Source organism: Dreissena polymorpha, chromosome 5, assembly GCF_020536995.1.
Source record: "Dreissena polymorpha isolate Duluth1 chromosome 5, UMN_Dpol_1.0, whole genome shotgun sequence".
Lineage (NCBI taxonomy): Eukaryota > Metazoa > Mollusca > Bivalvia > Myida > Dreissenidae > Dreissena > Dreissena polymorpha.
The window spans coordinates 29,944,544-29,957,051 of NC_068359.1; positions in this window are offsets into that span (position 1 = coordinate 29,944,544).

Here is a 12,508-nt window from a genome sequence, read left to right on the forward strand (position 1 = left end):
TACCTTCATTAGCCCACAGCGGTTGCATTTCACACTCAAATGTAAAACCCGTTTTACTTTAGCTCAAGTTTTTTTTTCCAGGAAATTGTTTCCCGGTATTTCTTTTAGTGGAATAATATCCTATAACTTGCTACGGGCACGACTGCTTGTCACGACATTGTTTCACACATACTGTCTTAGAGAAATGCAGATTCCTTTGAACTTTTCTTAGTACTACATCTTGATTAGATTTATGTTTAAAATCGAGCTTTTCAAGACTGTGTAAGGAAGATTTCAACTTTAAGTAATCAAACAATTCCAACCATGCTAAATAACACAATGAATCGGCGTAGTTACGAGTAAGTTTTAACTTCCAGCCAGACCACACCAATATTACTTACTTTTGGTAAAAGCATTTAGATATAATGTTTCAGACTATGTAAAAAAACGCTTAAATTTTACGAATATGAACTTATTTAAATTACCATATCTTTAGATTGTCCTTCTGTCTCGAGATTGAAATAAATATAATACAATCATTTCAGAAACTGAACAATACACATAATCAAAGGTTTTAATGGAAATATTATTCAACATTTTATCTTGGACTTTGAAAAAGAAATTTTTATGTAGTTCGTACATAATTCTCTTTGTGGAAAAATATCCAAGAGTCAATGATAGGTTTTAAAGTTAAACATACTGTGGTCACTAGATGTTCAATCAATAAGTAATATATATTTGGTAATAACTGCGTTACTTGACAAAGCTATGAAAAATGGTGATTGCTTCACGCAGAAAGTGGATTATCATCAACAAATATATATATACTAGTATATTGAAACTATCTCTGGGCTACTTGGACCATTCATTATTAATGTTTCTAATGACCTTATAAAATAATAAACTACATATTTTCTTATGAAACGTTCGGTTCCAATCCTCATTATCCCAGAAGCCAAACTTCTTTGGCTTGTAACTAGACGCTTTATTGCTCTTGCTTTTGCACAAAACGCCATGCTCTGAGCAAATAACTTAGCGAACAACTGCATCTTAAATTTACCACGTGAAGAAATATTAATTCTCTTTTTCAAGAGCCATAAGTCTTCAAGAGGAAATGCACGAATCGACGTCGTACCACTTAAAGCATCACTTCAGACCAACTGGCGTTTGAATGAACGCGCGTCGTAACAAAGCGTTCAGTAGAGTCGTTTTATAACAAAATTCTAAATCGTTATAATAGGTTCTCCATATTTTTCGCAATAAATATATTACAATAATTTCAAACATAGTCGTCAAATAAACTGGCGTCAAATCAACATATTGTTTTCTTCATGGGTTGTCATTATCGATAAATGTTTGATTTACACGACGTATGCACATGTTGTTATCCTGTTCACATGCCCATAAACTATGCCATTTATCTGCTTACAGGACACCCTCGAACGAAACCAGTTAACAAACGCGTAGGATCGGTTATGAAGCCGATACTTCCGTGTTTGCTGACAATTTATGTTATATATACAACGCTTCAAAAGATTATTTTGCCGTACTGGTTTCAAAACTCATAAGGTATGCCATTTTGATCATGCATTAAAAATCGTTTTCCATACAAGCAAGATCTGTTATATATGTTATGCCCCATGCTATCATGTTTGGCGTGGACCTACGTACAAGGCGTTACGATCTAATCTCAAATAAAAATCAAATACTTAAACATCCAAAACAGCAGTTATTACCACTATTACCAATTTACCTTAAACGTTCCAACGATTATACTTTAAAGAGTTTATTTCAGCGACTCTTTAGTATTACTCATTGGGGACTGATTTTAGTGTTTCACTTAAAAGAATACCTTTTAGCGGCGACAGCCAATTAAAGCAATTTCTCGCCAATTTAAGCTTTCATCCTTAAAGAGAAAGACGAGTGTCCCGTTTGAACTCGAAAGAACATGATTTGTGAAATACGTGGTAATTGAAATATTTATTCGGAATTAGTAAGCCATCTTTGTAAACATCAGGCAAAGAATGTCTCTTTCATCGGCAAGATTATTTATATTTCTGATTTGCGAAGGAAAGATTCAATAACCGAAATCGTCCTAAATGTATCCATTGGTATGTAACGTTTTATGACAGCTACGAAAGAATTTAAAAAGCAAATAGCTTTATTTTTATCGGTAATAATACCACGCAGTTCTCACGAATGTTTTTCATATAATTCGATAAATAGAAAGATAGTACATAATTTTCAATAGACGATAGTTTTAAGACGAGACGCGTGAAGAATTTTAGGACTGAGTCATCACGTATCGACCTACCGTAGCGAAACATTACGTTTGCAAAAAAAAATGTTTTTACACTGAGCATTTCGAAAGTAAAGTCATAATGCGACTCGAAGATTATAATGCAAACCTTTATGCGTTAATTGTAAAGACATCGCGCAAACATTTATTCGAAGTCTGCATTTTCGACACCAGTTGGCGATATCTTCTTCTTCTCGCTTTTACTCCTAGACAAGCTGGCGTTATAATCGGAATGTAAACATATTAAACAAACCATGTTAATTCATATTTGCTAATGTGCGTTTTATTTTAAGATGGTTGATTACAACACATTTTTGTTTGGTGTGTTTCATTTCAACATTTTATCGATGTTTTATTTAAATACAAATTCGATTTCGATTTTTGTATACATTTGTTTGATTTTCATATCAAAATTTTACGTTCGACGTGTTATGCTGTTGTTGTTGTTTGTAGGAGGAGAGGTGCGTACGCATGCGTTACCCACGAGAAGGGGTAACATTTATTTTCAGTTTCATTGTTGCCTTCTTCGAACGGTAGGTCAAAAAGTTCGTCCAAAAAAGCGAATTTGCATAGGGAAAAGGGCATTCAATAAAGATGCAAATAAATATGATACACAATGTACAGTGATTTTCCAATCATGCCAATCAATAACTATCAAGATACATACTTTTTATACATAATTTTATTGGTCTTAGCTACCAAACACCTATACCTTTTTGTGTTGGTGAGTTTATTTCGATTTATAAGATTTATGACGATTTATAAGAGAACCATCTATCCACCACAACGATGGCCCATTACAAAGCAAGCGTATAACGTAATGGTTATATTTTGTGGTTAAAGTAATGGTTTATGCTGTACTTAGTCGAGTATCCTGAGTTTTAATCAAAATTATAAGATGATGTACAAAACCCGGGGTGACACTGATTTTATATGTTCAATAAACTTCGAAAAACTCGAGTGGTTTATATCATGAATCCCACCAGCGCTTGTTACAGTATTGGGTTTCATGACATTTTAATTTCAAGTAGTGGGTGTATATTAGATGATAATGATATTTTATAATGACATATTAAATATGTGTTGGTTAACTTCATATTATATTTTTGGCGAAAGTATCAAATTCTTATCCACATATTAAGTACATGTAATACATTTAGTTAGTCCTAAAATTGTTCTTGCTTCGTTTCGAAATTTAATTCAAAATAGATAAGCATTTTTTTCAAAGCGATCAATATTTGATAATCTTAAAAATTTATGTCAATTGACAAGTTTTTATTTAAGTAAGACAATTGTTAAGCACAATTTGTATTACCGATTTATAAAATGCTAATGAGTTATTACTGGTTGTGCCATGATTATATGCTTATTGTTATCGTTCTTAGCTCACTGCACGACGGCGTTTTAGTTAGCTTTTTTTTAAATTGGTAACACTCAGTATAGACTATTTCACCTGTTATATAAATTTTATTTTATATAGGATATCCAGAGCTTGATTGTTTCGGTTATGCGTGAGAATACGAACTTAAATGTACACTATGTTGTTGGTATTACTTATAAGGTTCTCTCCTTTTATTTATTAAATGGGTACACACTCAGTGCACATCTTTTGGTGAAATTTGTGAAAATACAAAATTATTGTATTTAATTAGAGCTTAACAGAATCTTCAATTCTGAATGTTGTTGGTTGTCAATTCTGTAAATGCATCATAATCTGGTAAGTAAACATATAAGGCTATATAGACCAAGGTTGAGGAGATTTAATTATCGGCAAAAATCGCGACATAAAATATGTTCAGCGCTATTATAATGCCTTCTTACATTGCATGATTGTTTACATGAATGATGTTGTACGATTAAAGCTATTAACAGTCGCTCTTATGAAGTAGAACAAACTTTTAACTAGAAACTTTTATTGCCATTTTTATCACAAACCGAAAAGCTGTTTAAAACTGCGACAACCCCTATTAAAGGAACAAATAAAAAAAGGTCCGGACTGTTTCCTATTAAGGAAAGAAACAAAATATGTCCGGACTATTTCCGGGCTCTCTCTCTCTGTCTATTGTAGCTACACTGTTGAGCTAAGAGTTTTAAAAGAAGAACTGTTTATGATAAAAAGCGAAGTTTTAAAAGTTTTGTTTTTGTGCTAACATGAAACCCACTGAAACTCTTGCTTAATAAACAATAACACATCAACAGAAAAGAAACAATAACTATATATCCACAAAAGTTGTCGACAAAATGCGTTCTTTCGGAAACATTGATTCTTAATTGTTAACAACCGATTATTTAAACAATATTTCATCATAGACGGAACTAACTGACAATTAATGCTCATGTTAACAGTTTAAAGTAACATTACTACTCAAGACCAACACAATGCTCGTTGTTTTTCCACTTTAATTTCCCGCAACAATATCTATTCATACGACCCATGAACACTAACATGGTGTTCGCGTGTCGTATGAATAGATATATTTGCGGGAAATTAAAATGGAATTAATTGTGTCACAAATAAATAAAAACGAACATTTTGTATATACATAAATCTATGTAATCATACCACATCTAGCGTTGAAATTGTGGCTATTGCTATAAGGAACACTGGTTGTTTAGGTGTTAACTTTATTTTACGAAATACTTTACGAAATTTTCGTTGATTTTGAGCGTTATAGAGACTTTAACATATAACGCCGATCAACAAGAACTCGTTCATCTCTAACAGTGAAACCTGTTTGTAACCACGACACACGCTTCAAAGTATTTAGTGTCTATGATCACAAGCAAGTGATTAGGCGAATTAAGTTGATTTATGTCCGGGTACTGCTTTTAATGAAATTGTTCTTTAATGAAAACATACATCAGAATCCTTTTAGGAGACGAAAACATTTGTCGTCTGTTCGTAGGCTCCAAAAATTCGCATACGGTAAAAAAATAATTTTTCACGAGCTCTTAACGTCTGGACATATTCATTTTTTTATTTACGTAAATTTAAAAGTTTCACCTGCTATTAAAATAAGTAAAAAAAATAATTCCATATTACCACGTAACAACTTAAATGATTTAGAGTTAACTTAAATTCTCACATATGGGCTAATGGTTTAAACCAAAAACAAATTGAAAGTTTTGATTCCAAAAGCTTCTAATCACTTGTGGAGACTGAAGCAATCATAAATATGCAACATAAAAACAAGCAAGATCTCGTCTGTTTTGCTAACACTTTAAATGAACGTTGATGACATTTAGAAACATATTGATTACTAGCAATTACAATATAATATGGAAAAGCATTAATATAAAAATACTTTTAATGCACTGTTGTTTATCGGTCAATAAACAAACAACACTTAAGCCCGGGTTTAGATGGAAAAGCATTAATATAAAAATACTTTTAATGCACTGTTGTTTATCGGTCAATAAACAAACAACACTTAAGCCCGGGTTTAAAATAGACACAGATCGCCAGCCCAAGTAACTGTTTATTGACCCCTAAATAACGATAATCCCATGAATTATTTCGACTCTTACATTATTTAAGTTATCTAAAATTGAAATTAAAAATTGATTTTACTTTGAAGTATTCGGAACTTAATAAGAATATTAAACACATAAACTCTATTTGGTCTAAACGATCATTAAATTACTTTTTTTCTTTAGTCTTGATTCGTTAAATTAATTGTAACATGCTGTTGGTTTTATGTGTCATAAACGAACTTATTACAGTGCACGTATGAAACAAAATATTGCTGTCTCTTTAATTTACAATATGTATGTACAGATACCTAACATGACGTAACATGCCTCATCATTAACCAGTTATATATTTCTTTGTATTGTTTTATATGTGGAGTGATGGGCATTTTGCCTTTTTTCCCTGAATAAAGCATATCTATGATTATATATTGTATTGAATCTTTATGAACGTGTCTAAACAAGTCATGAAACAAATGATCAAATCACGTGACAAAATGTAGATTATTTATATAAAAATAGTTTTTTTTCATTGTCGCTTGCAAGGAATTGTCATCCTCGTGCAAAAAGAGTTAGCGACGATGGCTTTACTACAGTTTTAATAAAAGAAACCCTAAAGAATACTTTCGATGTAATAAGACGTTTGGTATGTTGGTAGTGTTGTTTGTACTGTCATGCCGAGAGTATTATTTCAAGAAGGCTTGTTTAGACCACTCGGCAATCCGTGCTCATAAAATGGCATATGTGTTTTATTCTTTTTATTATCAATCTTCGTGGTTTCACAAAATATAACGACAACAACAGAACGCTCCAAATTATTCAATCGTTTCGCGTTGCCATGCTTTATAATTTTCATGTTTTTAAATCGTCAAAAGATGCATTTCTTAACTTATTTCTTACCTTATGTTATTAAATGCTATTATTAAATTGTATATTCTAATTCAAAACTAAAAACGAATCATTATAAATTGTCATAATATACTAAAAACCGTACATGCATATTGAGTGCGTATCGCAAAGATTGCGATTTTTAATGATATATTGTAAAAAAATATATATATCATGATGATCGGTTAACCATGTATTCTTTTTTCCTGAATGAATTACGTGCGCGTTACATTGTGTGCGGTTATTTGATACAAGTTTATGAGTATAGAAATGTATTATACAACTTATATGAAAATATCAAATGTAAGAGTATTACTGTGATAATAATACAATTAATATCAGCATTATTATTCGTATATGTTACATAAACTACATACTCAATACAGAATTATTTGTCGCTGTTCATTAAACGATGCTCACTATATGCTATTAATATAGCTATTAAATCGTTAATAACATACATTAATCACTGCATTCTACATACCAAAAAGTAAACCTCTAGTCTCTATCTCTTCACCAAGCCAAATTAACGCACACTAACAGTTCATAACAAAGTGTATTAAAATCAAACGGCTACTGAATTAAATATATTTGTTCTATTCCGGGTGGTTAATGCGTTTAAGTTAGTTGTCATGGTTATATTTTAGCGAAACTGTAAACACATCGCGTGGCCATGATACTCTTATTTTCATCCTCAACCCGCCCATATGAACGCCCTCGGCCAATCGAAACACTTGACAATGATTGCCATTGGAAATTAACTTTCTACAATTACCATACAAGTCCTTTTTTACTGGATCTCCGCTTGATGAATTTTTAATGCGCGCTTATGGATTGAGGGTTGTTAAACGAATGGGTAAAGATACAGGCTCCTTCAATTAAATAATGTGTTCATTTTGTAGAAAAACGAATTGTCATAGATGCAGCTGACTACGGAAATTGGACCTTTCATATCAAACGACGCAATTAAGGCCGTAGTGTCCACTTTAGACGAAACGTTTTTCCTCGACTAATTAACGGTTCAATTAATGTAGATGTATTCGATAGATTTAGGTATCGTTACTGGAACTTCAATGCTTTTTGTTGTCACAGGCTTATCTCGAATGAATGCAGTAAATGTCATCAAATGGTCGCAAACGCGTGTGGAGTTTATTACAGATTCTCCAGAGTAAGAATTAGAGTGTTTAAAGAGGCCTTTTCACGTTTTGGTAATTTGACAAAATTAAAAAAAAAAGTTGTTTCAGATTTGCAAATTTTTGGTTTAGTTCTGATATTTGTGAGGAAACAGTTTTACTGAACATTTACTATGCTCTAAATTAGCGAGTAAATGCATCTTTTGACGATTTAAAAACATGAAAATTATAAAGCATGGCAACGCGAAACGATTGAATAATTTGGAGCGTTCTGTTGTTGTCGTTATATTTTGTGAAACCACGAAGATTGATAATAAAAAGAATAAAACACATATGCCATTGTATGAGCACGGATTGCCGAGTGGACTAAGTGGTAGACTTTTACTCCAGGACTCCAGGGGTCAGTGGTTCGAGCCCTGTTGAGGGTTACTTTCTTTCTTTTTTAAATGTTATCCTTGATTTTTTACTGGAGCTTTTTAGATCCAATGTTTATATTTATCAATATAAAGCATTTAATGATAAACTTCAATACATGCAACAATATATGAAAAGGCCCCTTTAAGGTTTTGATGTGTCTTAGTTTTGTAACAGAAACGTGCATAGTTGTTGGGGATGTTTCATGTTTCAAATCATCGCATAGTTTATGGATGATTAATGTAATGCATTATTAGGTTGAAATAAGGAAATCATTTAGTACATTTGTTTGATTTTTGAATCAGTTCATTGTTGTCATATTTTCATAGAAACTATATAATATTATTATTAAACTAACATCGTAATTTTCATTAGATACACTACTAATATTCTGGATAAAAACATTAAGACATTTTGCTAAATTGAATTATATTATAGTTTAACCCATTTATGCCCAGCGTCTAGAAAAAAGGCAATATGGCCCTATTCAACTACGAAAACAAGCCCACGATTCGCTACGATTTATCACATTTATTGAATCGGGAAGACTCGTGGCAGTCTACGATTCAGTAAAAACAGTGGTACGATTGAGTTACGACGATTCGTGGGGTTCGGTTGAAGTCTTGCGAATAGGGTCGCGACTTCACTACGATGTGTAAGAATCTACTGCGAATGTACTATGAACGATGCAGATCGGTCACGACTAAGCTAGGACCTCACCGAACGCACCCATGAATTAGGCGCCAATATCTATTGATATTAATTCTACCACGGCACTCGACTTGTTTTCTCTATACAAAGAAGAAAAACTACTGTTGGTTATTACCCCGATATACCAACGGTTGTTTAAAGTGACGTCACTTTGATTGTCCGCGCACTGTTTATGAATGAAGACGACGTCATTTGATTTATTTGTTGTGGTGACGTCACGTTTTCGCGGAAAAGTGGAGGACTTTCGGTTAATATAATTCTTATTTATAAATTTTAAATCGCGGATAACTTATTAATGAAATCGTGTTAGAATCGAAAACAATCGACGGGTAACCGTTGGTTATTGCGGTAATAACCAACGGTATGTCGTTCCGATGCATGTTATCAAACCACTCGGGCTACGCCCTCGTGGTTTAATTCCTACGCTTCGGATTCGGAACTCCATACCGTTGGTTATTACCGCAATAACCAACGGTTACCCGTCGATTATTTCGATTCTAACACGATTTCATTAATAAGTAACCGACTCCCAAAAAATCGCGGCCAGTTTTTAAACGTGTTTAAAATTTGACCAAGACCTCAAAGACTGAATTTAATCGCAGTTGACTCGTAACAGTGTCGTAGTGCGTTCTTGGGCGTGGTAATTGAATCTTAGGTAATTCGTGACTCAATCGGGGAATCGGTGATCACGTGATCTGTCTACGAATCATTTACGACTTTGTCAAGACTCTCAAGAGTTCACCCCGATTGAGTTGCGAGCCCGCTAAGATTCTCGCGATTTAGTTACGAAACAGTTACGATTTTGTAAAGAATGATAAAGAAATAATCTTTTTCCATCATGTTTTGTTGTCGAATAACCCACAGTAAGGAGTATAGATGCGTAGGATTTAAATCACGAATGCGGAGCACGAGTGCTTTGATAACACGAATCTATACTCCTTACTGTGGGTTATTCGACAACAATCCATCATAGAAAAATATTATTTCTATTCTTACACGATTTTGATTGATTTGCTTCACGCTTTTGGACGTGAACTATATTTTTCAATTCTCCGCCCTTCTTAGTACAAAGTTCACTATTTAGTGACGTCATTGAATTGTACAAACATTTGACGTCGTTTTCATTCATAAATATTTTGCAAATTACGTCACTTTCATTGAGAACAACACTCATAGAAACTAAATGACGTCACATGCGTTGATTCTTCTGAAAAGCTGACATGCTATAAATGTTTCCTTAATTACGTTTCTTAACAAACAAATTCTTAGCTGGCGTGGTCATGCCACTTATCACCAAATATACAATTTGTCTTTTCATTTCATTTATATACGTGCTACATTTTTTACATTTCTTTAAGAGCGGGATTTAAGCACGTGCATTTTACTGCAATATTTTCTTTATTTATTCGGAACTATTTTCGAAACATTAAGCCCCGCACATAATTTATTGCAGAATAACCCACACTTTATTTCCTTCTTTGTCTATAGAAAACAAGTCGAGTGCCGTGTTAGAATCAATATCAGTAGGTATTGGCGCCGAATTCATGGGTGCGTTCGGCGAGGTCCTAGATTAGTCGTGACCGATCTGCATCGTTCGTAGTACAGTCGCAGTAGATTCTTACACATCGTAGTGAAGTCGCGACCCTATTCGCAAGACTTCAACCGAACCCCACGATTCGTCGTAACTAAATCGTACCACTGTCGTAACTGAATCGCAGACTGTCACGAGTCTTCCCGATTCAATAAATGTGAGAAATCGTAGCGAATCGTTGGCTTGTTTTCGTAGTGGAATAGGGCCATTAGCAAACAGCGTAGACCCAGATGAGACGCCGCATAATGCGGCGTCTCATCAGGGTCTGCGCTGTTTTTTAAAGGAATTTTTGTAAGAAATATTCTAAATATAGAAATAAATATACTACACATCCCTAATTTTGGAAATAAATTGATCCAATTTAGAAGGATGGGAGTGTCCACTAGGCATAAATGGGTTAAGCAGCTTAATATTTGTAAGATCGTCGATACGGAAACACGTTTGCTTTACACAACAATGTGCGTTTATATTGCATCTTGTTTCGTGTTAAATTAAAATGATAAGTCTTTGTCATTGATGTCTAATCACTACATCATTATGTTAGCAATTAATTATGTAAATCAAAGATCCTCAATATTATCATCTGGGGTAAAATTTATCGCGTAGATCATCAACAATAAAGGAAAACAACATCGACATAATACTAATGTTTCCTTTCAGATGAAAATACTTTCGAGTACAGTCTTTGTCAAACAACCATTCGCAAGAAAAAAGCAGAAAAAAGCGGCATTTGTGCGCATGACCAACTTCATTATTAAACACTAGTGGTAATATATGGCAATAGGACCAAACCACGCATCACGCAATTTGTAAAGTATACGTGACTTCATAAAACGCAGCCCCTTCGAGAGTCCATTATTTATGCATATCAAAGTGTAAATAGCAATTTAAGAAAATGCAACAACTTGAAATGTTTCCGTACGCCATCTTAATGGTCCTTATCAAGGAAATCGTTGAAGAACAACTAAGGATCTGGCGACGTAAGACTTGAGAAAGACCAACCTCCGGGCAACATATATCAACGTTACGGCCTATCAAATCGTCTTTAACATCGTTTTATACTTAATAATGAACACTATTTGCTTTTTAATTCAGGAATAATTGAAGAGTTGAGCGCGCCGTCACGTGCAGTTATGCGGCAATCTCGCGTGCTTAATGGACGATGTTTTAATTAAAAATGTTTTTATCGCGAATTGTTGCAAAAGGTAACACGTCTCGGAATGGATATAATGTCATCATTAGGACCTGTTTCCGGGTAATTCTAAGATATTCATCGTGTGTTGCACACATCCCAATGCACGTGGGGCTTTTGTTCAAGTATCGGATATTTAAAACTATTAACGGAATAATTAAATAGTTTAAAAAATAGATTTTTCCATCAGGTTCACGCTTAGATTTGTAACATCGAATTTCAGTATATGTAAAGAATAAAATAAATGTTTAATGGCATATCTATATAATTTACCAATGACTGTGCATAATTATTTACGTTTTAATTACTTTCATGTTAATCTGCCGTGGTGAAGGTCCACTTTCTACGGATGCCGTCTAGATTTTAAAGTTTCAATACAACTGTAGATATGTTGACATGCAACACAACTGTAGATATGTTGACGTACAACACACCTGTAGATATGTTGACGTGCAACACAACTGTAGATATGTTGACGTACAACACAACTGTAGATATGGTGACGTGCAATGCATCTGTAGATATGTTAACGTGCAAAACAACTGTAGATATGTTGACGTGCAATACAACTGTAGATATGTTGACGTGCAACACAACTGCAGATATGGTGACGGTCAACACAAAGGCAGATATGTTGACGTGCAACACAACTGTAGATATGTTGACGTGCAACACAACTGTAGATATGTTGACGTGCAACACAACTGTAGATATGTTGACGTGCAACACAACTGTAGATATGTTGCCGTGCAATACAACTGTAGATATGTTGACGCGCAATACAACTGTAGATGTTTTACGTACACCACAACTGTAGATATGTTGACGTG